General features: G+C 42.1%; 1 long non-coding RNA gene across 1 annotated transcript in view; it reads right to left on the bottom strand.

Annotated features, from left to right (window-relative positions):
• LOC138421625 (uncharacterized) overlaps positions 1 to 16453 on the bottom strand; it is an 81024-nt gene that overhangs the window by 26425 nt on the left and 38146 nt on the right. The window contains exon 2 of the long non-coding RNA XR_011249560.1: positions 3334 to 3469. This is a non-coding gene — a long non-coding RNA (uncharacterized lncRNA). The remainder of the gene's footprint in view (positions 1 to 3333; positions 3470 to 16453) is intronic.

Raw genomic sequence — 16453 nt, 5'->3', positions numbered from 1 at the left:
ACCTGGAAAGGGACAGGATGTCTGTAGCTGCAAGAACTATTGTGCAACATGATGCAAGAAGCATAGGAGAAAAGCCAAGAGACTCTGAGAAGCTGGCTCTGAACTGGTGCCAGCAGCCACCCACAGCTAGACTTGTTATGGGGGTGAGTGGTCAACCCTTATTCCTTTCAGCCATTTCTATAACTGAGAATTCTATTAAATGTATGTTCCTCCTAAAGAAAACACTGTTATACTCTATGTAAACTAAAGATGAGAAAATATCAGACTTAGCAGAGAGGAGATTTAACCCCCAGTTCACCTGAGTCTTCATCCAGGGCTCCTCCACCATTATTAAAAGAATGCTTACCTTGCCTTTGGTGTTTCTATGTGTGTTTACCTTTCTTGGCATTGCACATGCCAAACCGCAAATCTGCATTGCTCTGAACACCTTTCAGGCAGCCATGATTTGAATCAGGTGGCCCCACCTTCTTTAAGGGACCAAACAGAAGTCCCTGACCCAATATTGTCAATGCACAGACTAGTCAAAAGCCCAGTATGGTATGGTCTGCTCTGGAAAAGATGAATTGGCCAAATAAGGATTTCTCTTGCAGGAATTTGAACTAGGTAGTTCTGGGAGATTGGAAAAGGAAACAGAAGAGCTGAAGTGGGAAGGTAAGACCACCTGGAAGGATCTCGTGTCATCTAAGTTATGAGGAAGCCGAAACCGTGAGAAGCGGAAGTTGCAAAGTAGAGAAAGCACATAAAAGCAGAGAAGATGGGCTAGTATACCAAGAGCAGGGCAGTAGAAGCAGTCAGCCCAAGCTGTAAAGTGCAGGCTTTACTTGGACAGAATTTAAACACAGTCATGAAACCCACCTGTAACTGATCTTTTACAATATCACTTGGGCTTCCCAGGTTGTGCTAGTGGTAGAGAACCTGCCTGCCAATGCAGGAGACGTAGAGATGCAGGTTCGATCCCTGGGTCAAGAAGATCCCCTGGAGGAGGGAATGGCAACGCACCCTAGTATTCTTGCCTGGAGAATCCAATGGAGAGAGGAGCCTGGTGGGCTACCATCCATGGTGTCACAAAGAGTCAGACACGACTGAAGCAACTTAGCACACACACATGTTCCCTGGCAAGTCTAAACAAGAAAAGAAAAGAACTCTTTTGTTGGTCTAAGTTCTGAACTATTGCTGTGATTATTGCTGAGCTTTAATAATACATATGGAAGTTTCAAATGAACATGCTTTTCGTAACCAACCCTTTGAGAAACACTATATTCCACGTGGAAGTTAATTCAGAGAACTTGAAGTCTGCGGTCAGACCCAACACATGTAGATTCAGCTACACATACTATTTTCAAGAATAAATTTTTCATAGTTTAGAACTGATGAAGCTATCTTAGGATATAGCTTATTTCTCCAAAACCCTGGAGTATGACAGATGCCATGTTTAAATACTAATTCAAAATAGACTGTGACTACGTAATGTTTGTAAAGAAGAAGGAACACAGTTTGGGTTACTTCAATGCTGTCATTGCCCATGACTACTGGAGTTTTCAATTGTGCTTAAAATCTAAAACCACAAAGTAGATTATTTTTGTTTGGAAAATGCAAAATTAAATTCATTCATGTTTACACTGAAATAATCTTTCTAGATTGTGAATTGGAGTGGGTTGCCAGATCTTCCAGACTCAGGAATCAAACCCAGATCTCCCACATTACAGAAAGATTCTTTACTGTCTGAGCCATCAGTGAAGCCCAAGAATACTGGATTGGGTAGCCTATCCCTTCACCAGTACTTCCTGACCCGGGAATCAAACCAGGGTCTCCTGCCTTGCAGGCGGATTCTTTACCAGCTGAGCTACCATAAAGCCATTGAAATACAGGGATTCTTTCCTACAGCAACTAACTGTACGTAACTATTATTCCTAAGAGTTTTGTCTTTTTTTTTTTTTACAAAGTTCCAGTTATTTATTGCAACTCATCTGATTTCTCCTTTGTGAGTTTTTTTAAAAAATTTTTCTTGGGGTATAGCTGATCTTAAAAGGTTTTATTTATAAAAAAAATATTTATTCATTTACTTATTTGACTGCTCTGGGTCTTAGTTGTGGCTTGTGGGATCTAGATCCCTGGCCAGGGATTGAACCTGCAGAGTCTTAGCCACTGGACCACCAGGAAAGTCAGCCTAAGACATTTTTAAAACACATGATTCTAGGCACCATCAAAGACTACCAGATCAGAATCTTGTGTCACTGTGTCTGATAATGTATAATTTTAAAATGTTATTCTGCCTGAAAAGGCAGACTATATAGTCCTCGCCACCCCCCAACACCCACCGTGTCGTCTGCCTGCTTTTTGCCTGTAGAAAAAACTTTAATCAAAGAGTAAGTTTAGTCAGAGAAGTGAGAAATGGTGAAACAAAGGAAAACAGTCTAAGGAGACTAAATAATAATAATGTAATCATTAAGCATAGTTGAGGACATCTGGTTCTTTCTCAAGGGCTGTAGATAATATTCTGAGCCATATCCTGTGAACTAAACCCCCAGGTGGAAAAGTTAATGACATGATGACCCAGACTGTACCCAGGACTTGAGCTGCCACAATTCCGAGAATTGATGGCAAAGAAATGGGAACAAGTGCACCCTGGAACTGATGATTAACTGTACCTAAAACAACCAAGATGATGCTAGTCAGATGACTGATGATAACTGGAAGATGAGTGTACTGTTTCTGCATGTAACCCTCCCCCCCACACACACACACTTTGTCTATAAAAACTCTCACCCCCTACTTGTCAGGAGTGGAGGGGAGTCGGCCTTTAAACAGATGTACACCACCCTCCTCCCCAGTTGCCGGCATCTGAAATAAAGAAAACTTTCCTTTCCACAACCTGGCCTGTTTACTGGCTTCTGAGAGGGAAGCAGCCAGACCTCCCCCCAATGCATACTTTTGGGTAACATGCCTGGTTTGGGAACCAAAGCCTAAATCACCCTAAAGAGATAGATATATATTTGCATTCACCAAGTAGTAACTACCCAGATCATAGATATGGTACTTAGAAAGAGTTAACCCAAATCTTCAGAATTAACCCTGTATTTTTAACTGATAGATTTAGTGTAGAGATCAGCATGAAGTGATTTGTGGAGGTATTTGCCATCCCCAGCAGAAGAGAGTTTTCAGATACAGTGACTGCCTGCCAGCATTGACTGCCATTGAGAACCATGCTTTTGCTAACTATGTGGCAGACACTGGGCAGATTTGCATAGTAACAGACAATTGCTGGGGCTCCTTAACCCAGAGAACTCAGGAACTCCCAGCATGAGATGGTCTGACACAGCTTCTCTCACTTGCCTGGATTCCCACACTTGCTTTAGTTTTTGTGGTTGTCTTCCAGGTGTACTTGGTAACAGGTGACTTCTTCCAGGGGTCTCCCACATGCTTTGGTTTCCAGGCCAGTTAGCAAGGCTTTTGGAATCCAAGTGAGAGCCTAGAAGAGTGAAGGAAAAGTCAGGGCCTGGTTTTGGAGATTTCATCTGATGACAAAGGATGATGGTGAATGTTATTGATGGCTGGCATGTAGCAGGACCCTCCCTGAGCTTCTTAAGGAGCTCTAAGTGATCACTGTGATTCTGTGCCTATATTGATGGCAGGAGAGCAGAGCAGCAAAGGGAAAGCATCCCCTTGACAGGTTCCAGGCAACTCCTTCCTGAGGTCTTCATCCTAGAAACTAGAGAGATCAAAGGGTCTTCCCTCTGCCTTCAAGCAGGATGCACACCCAAACAGTTCACACTGCTAAACAAAAGGACTACTGGGAAACGTATGGGCATGTTCCCACAACAGCCCAGGAAAGCCCAAATTAGCAGTAATTATAGCTGAAGAGCTAACATATGTATAACATATATATTACTTTTCCAAAAAAGATTCATATAGTCACACCTATGGTTTTTCCAATAGTCATGTATGGATGTGAGAGTTTGACCATAAAGAAGGCTAAGCCCCAAAGAACTGACGCTTTTGAACTGTGATGTTGGAGAAGACTTTTGAGAGTTCCTTGGACTGTAAGGAGATCAAACCAGTCAATCCTAAAGGAAATCAATCCTGCATATATTCATTGGAAGAACTGATGCTGAAACTGAAATTCCAGTACTTTGGCTACCTGATGCGAAGAGCCGACTCATTAGAAAATACCGTGAGGCTGGGAAAGATTGAGGGCAGGAAGAGAAGGGATCACAGAGGATGAGATGGTTGGATGGCATCACCGACTCAAAGGACATGAATTTGAGCAAGCTTTGAGAGATGATGAAGGACAGATGGCATGCTACAGTCCATGGGGTCGCAAAGAGTCAGACATGACTGAGCAATGGAACAACAAATAGCTGAAGATTATGGGTGTGACTTTTGGCAGGTGGCATGGAATAGAATGAAATAGAGAAAACACTCTGCATTCCAAAACCCACAACAAAAACACACAAAGGCTTTTTAGCATATCAGTGAAGTCTTCAGGCTACAGTCCCTAGGCTATAGCCTGGACTAAGAGACTGTGATGATTTGAAAGGTAAGCAGACCTTGGGCCCCCAACATTCTGCAGCAAGGAAACAAGTAGCCAAAGCTGCTTAGCCACCCAAAATGGCATATTTGGCTTCCTCAGAAATGGGCAAGGGGCATGATGAGGAAGGAACATCTTCCAGAGCCCAGGGGGAAAATAGACCTGGGAACTACTCCCAGCACTGGGACCAAAATAAGAAACTACCTATTTCCAGAGTGGGAAGACCCAACCACAGTTGCCCAGGAGTCTTCAGGGACCAGTAACTGCTATGGGCTCACATCCTTCCCCTATGTGAATAGGAAGAGCTTTTCTGATTATCCTTCCCTAGTTCAGCTTTAATCTTTGGTGTATATGGAGAAGTTAAGTAGGTTGCACCTGTATCCTGCTGTTCAAGGTGGTAGGCAGAATTTTAAAGATGTCTGTCCAAGACTCCTGTCTCCTGCTGTTTAATAAAATACTAATCCAGTTACCCATCACTTCATGGCAAATAGATAGGGAAACAGTGGAAACAGTGTCAGACTTTATGTTTTGGGGGCTCCAAAATCACTGCAGATGGTGATTGCAGCCATGAAATTAAAAGACACTTACTCCTTGGAAGGAAAGTTAAGACCAACCTACATAGCATATTGAAAAGCAGAGACGCTACTTTGCCGACTAAGGTCTGTCTAGTCAAGGCTATGGTTTTTCCTGTGGTCGTGTGTGGATGTGAGAGTTGGACTGTGAAGAAAGCTGAGCACTGAAGAATTGATGCTTTTGAAGTGTGGTATTGGAAAGGACTCTTGAGAGTCCCTCGGACTGCAAGGAGATCCAACCAGTCCATTCTAAAGGAGATCAGTCCTGGGTGTTCTTTGGAAGGAATGATGCTAAAGCTGAAATTCCAGTACTTTGGCCAGCTCATGTGAAGAGTTGACTCACTGGAAAAGACTCTGATGCTGGGAGGGATTGGGGGCAGGAGGAGAAGGGGCCGACAGAGGATGAGATGGCTGGATGGCATCACTGACTCGATGGACGTGAGTTTGAGTGAACTCCAGGAGTTGATGATGGACAGGGGAGGCCTGGTGTGCTGTGATTCATGGGATCGCAAAGAGTCAGACACGACTGAGCGACTGAACTGAACTGAATCCAGTTACACCTATCAAGGGTCTTTGAAGTGAAAGTGAAAATGTTAGTCATTCAGTCATGTCCGACTCTTTGCGACCCTATGGGCACTGTAGCCCACCAGGCTCCTCTGTCCATGGAATTCTCCAGGCAAGAATAGTAAAGTGAATTACCATTCCCTTCTCCAGGGGATTTTCCTGACCCAGGGATTGAACCCGGGTTTCCTGCATTGCAGGCAGATTCTTTACCCTCTGAGCTACTAGGGAAACTGTTTAATAAAATAGCAAACCAGTTACAGCTGTCAAGGCTCTTTACAGATTTAATTAAGACTACAGTTGGTTCTAATATGGGGAGATTATCTTGGATTATGTGGGTACACTCAACCTAATCACACAAGTCCTTAAAAATTGAGAACTTTGTCCAATGAAAGCAGAGATGAGACAGAAGGGGAGGTCACAGCATCAGATGAACTTGACCTACCATTGCTGGCTTTGAAGATAAAGGAAGCCAAGGAATGCACATAGATTCTAGAAGCTGAGATTCAACTTCAGCCAACAACCAGTGAGGAAATAGGAACCTCAGTCTTAAAACTGTATGGAATTGAAGTCTTTCATCAAGTGAAACTGGAAATAGATACATTTCTAGAGCCTCCATAAAGAATGACATCCTTGCCAAAACCTGGTTTCAACCTGGTGAAACTCTCAGCAGAAGATCATGCTGTATCAAGACTCTTGACAGACAGAACTGTAACTTAATAAATTCATATTGTTGTTTGAAGTGAATACATTTATTTCAGCAGCAGTAGAAAATGAATGCATGCCTTCTCCCATCAACAGCTCTCAAGAAATGACCTCTAGCTCTAGTCACTTGCCTCTTTCGTTTAAGACTTACCAGAACTGCAAGGTTCGGATAAGAAAATGAGTTTAGTTGATACCTAAGTGGCAGTTATGACCAACCTAGATAGTACATTCGAAAGCAGAGACATTACTTTGCCAACTAAGGTCCGTCTAGTCAAGGCTATGGTTTTTCCTGTGGTCATGTATGGATGTGAGAGTTGGACTGTGAAGAAGGCTGAGGGCCAAAGAATTGATGCGTTTGAACTGTGGTGTTGGAGAAGACTCTTGAGAGTCCCTTGGACTGCGAGGAGATCCAACCAGTCCATTCTGAAGGAGATCAACCCTGGGATTTCTTTGGAAGGAATGATGCTAAAGCTGAAGCTCCAGTACTTTGGCCACCTCATGTGAAGAGTTGACTCATTGGAAAAGACTCTGATGCTGGGAGGGATTGGGGGGCAGGAGGAGAAGAGGACGACCGAGGATGAGATGGCTGGATGGCATCACTGACTCGATGGACATGAGTCTGAGTGAACTCCGGGAGATGGTGATGGACAGGAAGGCCTGGCGTGCTGCGATTCATGGGGTCACAAAGAGTCAGACACGACTGAACGACTGGACTGAACTGAACTGAAGTGGCAACAGAAATTTAAGAAGCAATAAGTCACAAATCTGATTTTGCTCACTGACTTGAACCCATCTACTGTCATCATTTAACAACTGCGGGGTCTTCAAATTTCTTGAGGTGGGATAAAGATAAAATATGTCAGCAAATGGAATTGTGTACAACCCTCAAATCTATGTGTTTATGGGGAACTGAAAGACAATGTTTAAAGCAGGTTGCTCGAATTACATGTATCCTTGTTCAGTCGCTCAGTTATGTTCGACTCTCTGTGACCCCACGTACTGCAGTACACCAGGCTTCCCTCTGCTTCACCACCTCCTGGAGCTTGCTCAAACACACATCCATTGAGTTGGTGGTGCCATCCAACCATCTCATCCTTTGTCCTCCTGCCCTCAATCTTTTCCAGTATCAGGGTTTTTTCTTATGAGCAGGCACGTCACATCAGGTGGTCAAAGTATTGGAGCTTCAGCTTCAGTATCAATCCTTCCAATGAATATTCATGGTTGATTTCCTTTAGGATGGACTGGTTTGATCTCCTTGCAGCCCAAGGGACTCTCAAGAATCTTCTCCACGACCACAGTTCAAAAGCATCCATTTTTCTGCACTCAGCTTTCTTTATGGTCCACCTCTCACATCCATATATGACTACTGGAAAAACCATAGCTTTGACTAGATGGACCTTTGTTGGCAAAGTAATGTCTCTGCTTTTTAATATGCTGTCTAGGTTGGTCATAGCTTTTCTCCTAAGGAGCATTCTGGCATTGTGGAAAAGGCATCATGTTATAATCTCTAAACTGCAGTTTTACTTTCTGTAAAGCAGAGATGATATGATCTCCACCACAGATTACATTACTGGGTTGCCCTAATGTTCCGGGAGTGAACGACAAGAGTGAAGACAGAAGACAAAATCTGGGGCAATGGGTCAGGGGACCTGCAGCCTCTGTTGCACTGAGGTGCAGAGTCTACTCTGAGTCCAGCTTTTATTCCTAATTGCAGGCTACAGGACTTTCTCAGATCTTTTCTTTCTTAAGACACATGCCATGTTAATCACCTACTTCTAAATGTCATGGGTTATGCTGAAATCGTCCAGATTTCCTTGTGTTTACCCCAGGCCATTCCCTTCTGAGCTAGTCTTGGGAACAATTAGCAAGTGATGTAGGTAACCTTCATGCCTGGTGCCGACCCCGTGACTTGAACCCATCACTGTCATCATTTAACAACTGTGGGGTCTTCAAATTTGTTGAGGTGGGATAAAGATAAAATATGTCAGCAAATGGAATTGTGTACAACCCTCAAATCTATGTGTTTATGGGGAACTGAAAGACAAGGTCCATGCTTTCATGATCCCAGTCATACTCCCTTCTGGGTCTGGCCTTGGGGTTTGTAACAAGGAGATAACTCGTAAGAAAAACATGAAAGATAATCATTAACACAGTTTCTTAATATATGCTGTTGCTCCAGGTGTTATTTCTGTGGAATTTCTCAATGCTATGAAAGTACATTATTAGGAATTTCTACTACTTTACTGTAGAAGTTCAGCCTTATGATATTTACCAAACTTGAATCACCCAGGTACGTTTTTTGTAAATTTTACCGTATCTGCATGCTGCTTATTCTACTCTTTACCTAATATTTTCCTTTAATTTATGTACTTTGTACTTTTCACTTTTCAACATGCAATAAAATAATCACACAGCTATTAAAAAGTTTAAACTTCCATCCGTCCGTGCAAGTCCTAAAATTATTCCACATGCTGTTTTTTTGAGAAGCCATAAACTGATACAGTCAAAATGTAATACATAGTAGCATATACTATACAAATGTTAAAAAATGAGTTATATATCTTCAAGCATTATTCAGAAATTTTATTTGGGAATAACAATTGAAAAAAAAAAAACTTCCAGGGCCAGATATATATGTTAATAATGCCCTGATCACATGAAGTTTTCTGCATTTGTTCATCAGATACCTCATAAGCATGTACTATTTGTTAAGCACCATGCCAAGCTCTGGGAACAAGGATGAAAAAACAGAAGCAATTGACAGTCAAGTGGAATAATGGAAATCCAACTAGAGATTATACAATGATTGAATTGCAAAGGTTACATGTGCTGCAAAGGACTTTTGTTTCTAGATATTTGGTAGCCATCTCCCAGTTATAATATAAACTAAGCACTCTGTGCTATTTAAACTATGTCTGCAAATATTTTGACCCTCTTCCTTCTGAGTGCTTAAGTTGGCATCCCCTCCCCTTAAATCTGGGTTCTTAATCAATAGAATAGCAGCAACTAATGCTACCTGACCTCTGAGGTTCAGTATCAGTCACCTACTGTTCCACAACAAATTACCCGTCAAAATCAGTGACTTAAGATATCCAAGATTTATCACCCACAGTTTCTATGGCTCAGGAACTTGGGAGTGGCTTACCTGGTGATTTTTGTCTCAGGGACCTTTATGAGGTTACAGTTAAGATATCAAACAGGGCTACAGTCATATAAAGACTTGACTAGGGCTGGAGGACATGCTTCCAAGATGGTTCACTCACATGGCTGCTGGTAGGAGGCCTCAGTTTCATACCTTGTGGCTCCTTCCATAGGGTTGCTTGAGTATCACGGTAGCTGCCTTCCTCCCAAGCAAGTGCCTCAAGGGGAAGCAAAGAGGAAGGCACAACACCTTTATGTCCTAATCTCAAAAACTACATACCATCACTTCTATACCATTCTGTTCATTAGAAGTGAATCACTAAATATATTTCACACTCAAGGGAGGGAAGTTAGGTGACCCTTTTTGAAGGAAAGAGTATCACAATTTTAATACTAACATACTTTTCAGAAAATTGATGCTGTTTCCATGCAGCTTGCTGCTTAGGCTGAAGTTGCATAAAACACTCCCTCCATGAGTTGCCATTAAAAAAAAAAAAAAAATCCACATTGTCTAAGCAGGCCATGCTGTGAGGAAGTCCAGCCCACATGCAAAGACCAGTTGGTGGGCCAGTTGGGAGCCCAGCTTAGGTCCCAGCAAGCAGTCAACATCAATGAAAGAAAGATAAGTAGATGTTTCCAGATGATTCCAGCCCTTAATTGTTGAGACACCCTCTGCCATCATCTCTCTTAGCCATTGAATTTTCCCAAGTCCCCAAACATAAGTCATCTCTAACTCTGAAATCAGCTTCTTCTCAGTACAGAAGGGGAGAGAGAATAACACAGGGATTATAAGCGGTGGCTCTGGATTTCTGGAGCCAGGAAGCACGTCCTGCTCTGCTGCTTCAAACCACATGACTTTAAGCAGTCTGCGGTAACTCACTATGCCCCAGGCTCTTCATCTCTAAATTAGGAGAACTAGCGCCGTCAGTCCTTTGTACCCTCATATACGGAACTCTTGGGTATAGAGAACCAACTGCAAGGAACTTGAGCATCCACAAATTTTGTTTTCTACCAGGATTCACAGATCCCAAGGGATGACTGTACATAAGTATGTGGGTTTTGAAGACTGAATGGAGTATTAGATTCAAAGTTATCATTATATAATGTATGCCAGATACTGCTATTGGGGCTTCCCAGGTGGTGCTAGTGGTAAAGAACCCACCCGTCAATGCAGGAGACATAAGACACATAGGTTTAATCCCCGGGTCGGGAAGATCCCCTGGAGGAGGGCATGGCAATTCATTCTAGTATTCTTGCCTAGAGAATCCCATGGGCAGAGGAGCCTGGTGGGCTGCAGTCTACAAGGTCGCAAAGAATCAGACATGACTGAAATGACATAGCATGCACTGACGTTGTTATTATCAGTATTTTCATTATTATTTTTAAAATTCTCATTAAATCTGTTCCTTTTCTGATATTTCCCATATTGGTTCATGTCACTCCTGGCTCAACACTAAAAAAAAAAACAAAAACACTTCAATTCCTCCTATTTCACCAACTGTTTTTTTCTGGCTTTATTGAAATATAATTGATATGTAAAAATGTATATATTGAAATGTACAGCTCGATATTTGATATACATGCAGTCACAACAATCAAGTTAATTAGCAGATCTATCACTCCACATAGTTCCCATTTTCCTCCTTGTATGTGTATGTGTGTGTGTGATGAGAAACTTAAGATCTATCCTCTTAACAAATTTGAAGTACACAACACAGTATCGTTAACTATGAGCACACTGCTGTACATTATTATTGCCAAAACTTTTTCATCTTGCATAACAGAAACTTTGTACCTTTTGACCAACATCTCCCCATTTCTTCTTCCCACTACCCCCGGCAACCACCATTCTAATTTCTGCCGCTGTGACTTTGACTATTTTTGTTCATTGCAGCATTATTCACAGCAGCCAAAATATGAAAACAACCTACATGCCCATCAACAGATGAAGGGATAAAGAAGATACAGTGCATGTATACAGTGAGATATTATTTGGCCTTTAAAAAGAAGGAGATTCCACCATTTCAACAACATGGCTAAACCTGGTGGATGTATGCGGAATGAAGTAAGGCAGACACAGAAGACAAACACTGCATGACCTCCTTATGTGTGGAATCTAAAGTAGTCACTATTTATAATTGGTTGTCATCTTGTTGATTCTACTTCCATAGTTTCCATGATCTTTACACTCTCAAAGCCAATTAAGGAGAAGGCCAAGCTCTCCATGGACACCAAACAATGAAAAAGGGAAAATAAACACCCTTGGGAATAAGGAAGGCACTGTATTTACCCAAAGGATAGTGGCGAGTATAGTTGGAAGGAAGGTTTGGAGAAGTCCATGGTGCAGTCATAAGATAAGCTCTCAACAAAAGATCATGAGGGGAAATGTTTCGAGTAACTTCTGTTTCACCTGTTTAAAAGGAATAACTTGCTTGAACTTACTCCCTCTTCTCCAACCTGTGATCTGGAACATGAATGCCTGAGTCTGACTTTGACCATGGAGAGGAAGAAATGCATACTTTAAGGAGTGGTGGAATAATCGGATGGAAAGAACCTGGTTCCCCGATTGATGTCATGAGGTCAGGTTGCCCACCAGCCCTGACCACTGCATGAGAAAGAGAGAAATAACTTCTCTTGGTTTTCAGAGCCTCTGTGCTATACCAGCTTTGCCACTGGGTCCCTGTGACCTGCTCTGTCCATTGCCGAGGCAGGATGGGCAGAGGCAGGGCATGGGGGTCGGGGGAAGACAAACCATTGTCTCAGATATGGTACTGGCGAGTCAAGATTCTGGAGCAAAAAATGTGCACATGTCTAGACAGACAACCTCAGACAGCCTCACAGAGCGCCGTCGCGCTGGCAAGGGGCAGGTGCAGTACAATAACCCCAGGTTCCCCAGAGGAGCGAAGGAGTGGCTACGGGAACTTGGCCCAAACCACCTGGTCCAATACCTAGGCTCTCAATTAATTAATGTTCAAGGATAAACATAATTTCAGGTTATTTCTTCAGAGGTTCTATTATTTGATGTTAGATTACCAATAAAGGATTGCTACCAAACTTTTCTTTACATCTAATACACATACAGGAAAGTACGCAGAAGTGTATGACTCTATAAATTATCACAAACTGAACACACCCATATAACCAGCACCCAGTACAAGAAAAAAAAAAACATGAGCAGAACCCCAAGGTCCCCCACTATCACCCTTTTGGTCACTACCCCTGCCCAAAGGCCATTCACTTCCCCTGAGCCCACTATTTTGTGCTCCATAGAATCAGAAGTCATTTCTTGCAGGCTTTCCCTTTGAGGGTTCAGCTCATGAAACCAGCAGTCTCCATTCTTCTTTTTAAACCTATTTCAAAAACAGAAAAGAAACCAAAACTTCGCATGCTCAACTTACCAGCTTTCCTCTGTTGGAGTTTTTTAGATCAATTTGACTTGGCAAACATTTACTCAGCTATAAGCGGGGCACTTTGTGTTTATTGAACAATGGGTTAGAAAAACAAATTAGACAATAGTGTCACTGCCTCCTAAAATATCAGGGGAATATGACTGGGTACCAGTGTGCTTTTAAACCTCTTTGGCAACTGTAAAGAGCAACATTCAATGCAAGAGACATAAGAGATGTAGGTTTGATCCCTGGGTCGGGAGGATTCCCTGGAGGAAGGCATGGCAACCCACTCCAGTATTCTTACCTGGAGGATTCCAAGGACAGAGAAGCCTGGTAGGGTCGAAAAGAGTTTGACAGGACTGAAGTGACTTAGCACCCACACATGCGAAGACCTACATACATGCAAGATGGCCTTATGGATTGTATATGGCTGGCGTGCTGATGCCTGGTAAACTGTGACTGGCATTTCAGGGTGTCTGGACTGGGTGCTTTTACAAGGATCCCTTAGATCTCCTAAGGTGATGTGGAATTGGAGAATATGTTCAGATCTATTTGGGGTCGCACTATTTGAGCGAAATAATTTCCATAGCTGCTGATGAAAACTTGTTAAATGTCAAATTGTCCTTTGAGTTTTGCAAAGTTCTTGAGTTGTCATGAAGACATCTCAGGGAAGGAGGTGGGCCTAGATGTTGCCTCTTCTTGTCTGATAGCCTGTTTCCTGATTGCATCAATCAGGGTTCCCTGCAATTCTCTAGGCACAACCAGTAATAGACAACCCATATGTGTGTGATGTGTGTGGCAGCATAAAAATGTAGACACTACAGACAAACACAATTTTCTCTTTAATTTCCACATTTAAGGAGAATCTTTCCCCTGTTTCCAGTTTTTAGAAGTCATGCTTCAGTAACCATTACTTCTCAGAACCCACATGATATTTCTGTATCTCTGAGAAGCAGTTGACCGGCTTATCTTTGGTTCATCCACCAAATCCCACTTCTACCTTCCTCCCTCCTTCTCTGTGTCCCGAGAGAAGACCTCTGGCTCTGCTCCAGCAGGCCCCTGGTCCTCTGGCTGCATGGTTGTGTTCTGACCATGGGAAACAGTGCCAGATCAGAAGAGTGAAGAGAGATGGCTGGGAGCGCATGTTCCTCTGGCTCCCTCCCTGCCATGTCGCCTAGGGCTGGCTGCATCCCTCTTCCACACAACTCTCAAGCTCTTTTCCCCTCTTTCTCTCTGTCCCGCCACCTTCATCCCTGTTTCCATCTCTCTCTTGATGACTGCTCCTCCTTCTCTCTTCAGTCTTCAGGCTGGCAAAGCGACCCATCACAACCACACATGGGTTCTGTTGTCATTTTATAAAACTTTCCTCAAAATAGCTAGACTGAATGTGCCAGAAACATCCTTTAACTGATAAAGCAGCCAAATCCAGTACTGAAACCTAGGTAGCGGCGCTCAGTGTGACCCTCCCAGGATTGTCAATAAAGATGCTATCTAGTTTCTTTAAAAAAAATTTTATGTGTTTAGTTTGGCTTCCTCTGGTCTTAGTTGTGTCTCTGGAGCACGTGGGCTCAGTAGCTACAGTGCATGGGCTTAGTTGCCCCAGGGCATGTAGGATTTTAGCTCCCTGACCAGGCATTTCCAAAGGTTAGGAGTACAGTGGAGACTCAATAATAAAGTTGATGCCAGAGACATAAATCTACCACAATGACTGGATTTCTAAAATGTTTTTTTTCATTGATGATCTTCCTAGAAATTATTCCAGAGCATCTCTGCCCACCTTCATACTGTTCTAGCATTTTGGGGGAAAAGGGATTGTTGAGCTGTATAATGGGGCTTTCCTGGTGGCTCAGATGGTATGGAATCTGCCTGTGATGAAGGAGACATAGGTTCAATCCCTGGGTCGGGAAGATCCCCTGGAGAAAGAAATGGCAACCCACTCCAGTATTCTTGCCTGGAGAATTCCATGGACAGAGGAGCCATGGGTTCACAAAGAGTCAGACATGACTGAGTAATTTCCCCCTTTTCAGGGCTGTATAATATTTAGACTCCATTCATTCTATAGATTTATTAATATTTATACATAGTATATACATAACTCGTCATACTTTCAGAGAGTTCTCCTCTATTGCTAGTTGTCTTTCATTAAGAACCTGAGAGCAGGATGTTTATTTTTTATTTTCATGAACTGATCTGGACATAGGCAGGAGGATAAGAACATATTTAAAAGAAATACTCAGTAAACAAAATGCCACCCCCAAATAAAACCATTCCAATATCCTGATATGTTGTATTCAGGTATTTTTCCAAGTAGAGATAAGTTTGTTTCACAAACTATTAACTGAGCGACTGAACTGAACTGAACTGATTGCTTGTTTCTAACATTTTTTACATTACCAGGTATTTTAGAAAATTGAAATGCAGTTGATTTACAATATTAGTTTCAGGTGTACAACCTTCTGATTCAAAATTTTTATAGATTATACTCTATTTAAAGTTATAAAATGTGGGCTCTATTTCCTCTGCCATACAATAGACCCTTGTAGCTTATTCACTTCACCAAACATTTACCTTTCACAACATACTCATAATTAAAATTTTAATCATTTTTTTCAATTCTCTACAGTTAGAGATTCTAAATGTATTCTAATTTTTTCCAATGCAAATAACTTCTTTATGAAAACTTAATATAAAAAGCATTTTTATGTTTTTATTTATGATTCCTTCCTTAGGAATCACTCTCCCTCCCCTCCAAGAAAGATCAGGTCCAAGTACTATGGTCTCATAGCTCCTTTTATATCGTAATCACGTATTCTGTATTTGAATCATTACTAGATGAATGTCTATCTATTAATGCTCAAAAGTGATGACAGTCTGTTAGAGAGAGTCACATAACTTGCTAGAAGGAGTGGACTTTGGTACAATCTTTCAAAACCTTTGATAAACATTTCTTATTTCAATATATGTTGCCTCTCTTCACCACTGCCTTGCCATTTTGCATCCTTATGTTGATTTTGTATCAACTAAATTGTACAGGACTTGTTTCCCCCCATAGCATAAGGACATACACGTATCCATTCTTAAGTAAAAATATTAAAGTGAAAGTGAAGTCACGCAGTCGTGTCTGATTCTTTGCAACCCCATGAACTGTAGCCTGCCAGGCTCCTCCATCCATGGGATTTTCCAGGCAAGAATACTGGAGTGGGTTGCCATTTCCTTCTCCAGGGGATCTTCCCGACTCACAGACTGAACCCTGGTCTCCCGCATTGCAGGCAAACTCTTTACTGTTTGAGCTACCTGGGAATCCCCAAAAATGTTAAAAACCGTATCTTTTTGCCACAAACAACTGCTATTATCAGCATTATTATTTTTTAACTTTGAGTAGTAGAAATTAATTTTTTAAGTAAGTCATGGGTATGCCACTGCTCTCAGCTCTTCAATTGCTCTTACCAAGCTGTGTTTCAACAGCTTCTCTCTTAAGGAACCCTTTCATCCCACGCCAGGAGATAGAAATGGATAGAGCAGATCTGGGATAAGGAGGCAGTTTTTCAGGTGAGTGC

The sequence above is a fragment of the Ovis canadensis genome, chromosome 16 (assembly GCF_042477335.2).
Source record: "Ovis canadensis isolate MfBH-ARS-UI-01 breed Bighorn chromosome 16, ARS-UI_OviCan_v2, whole genome shotgun sequence".
Taxonomy (NCBI): domain Eukaryota; kingdom Metazoa; phylum Chordata; class Mammalia; order Artiodactyla; family Bovidae; genus Ovis; species Ovis canadensis.
Note: the sequence above shows the minus strand (reverse complement) of the source record. Positions and strands in the feature narration are given on the sequence as shown.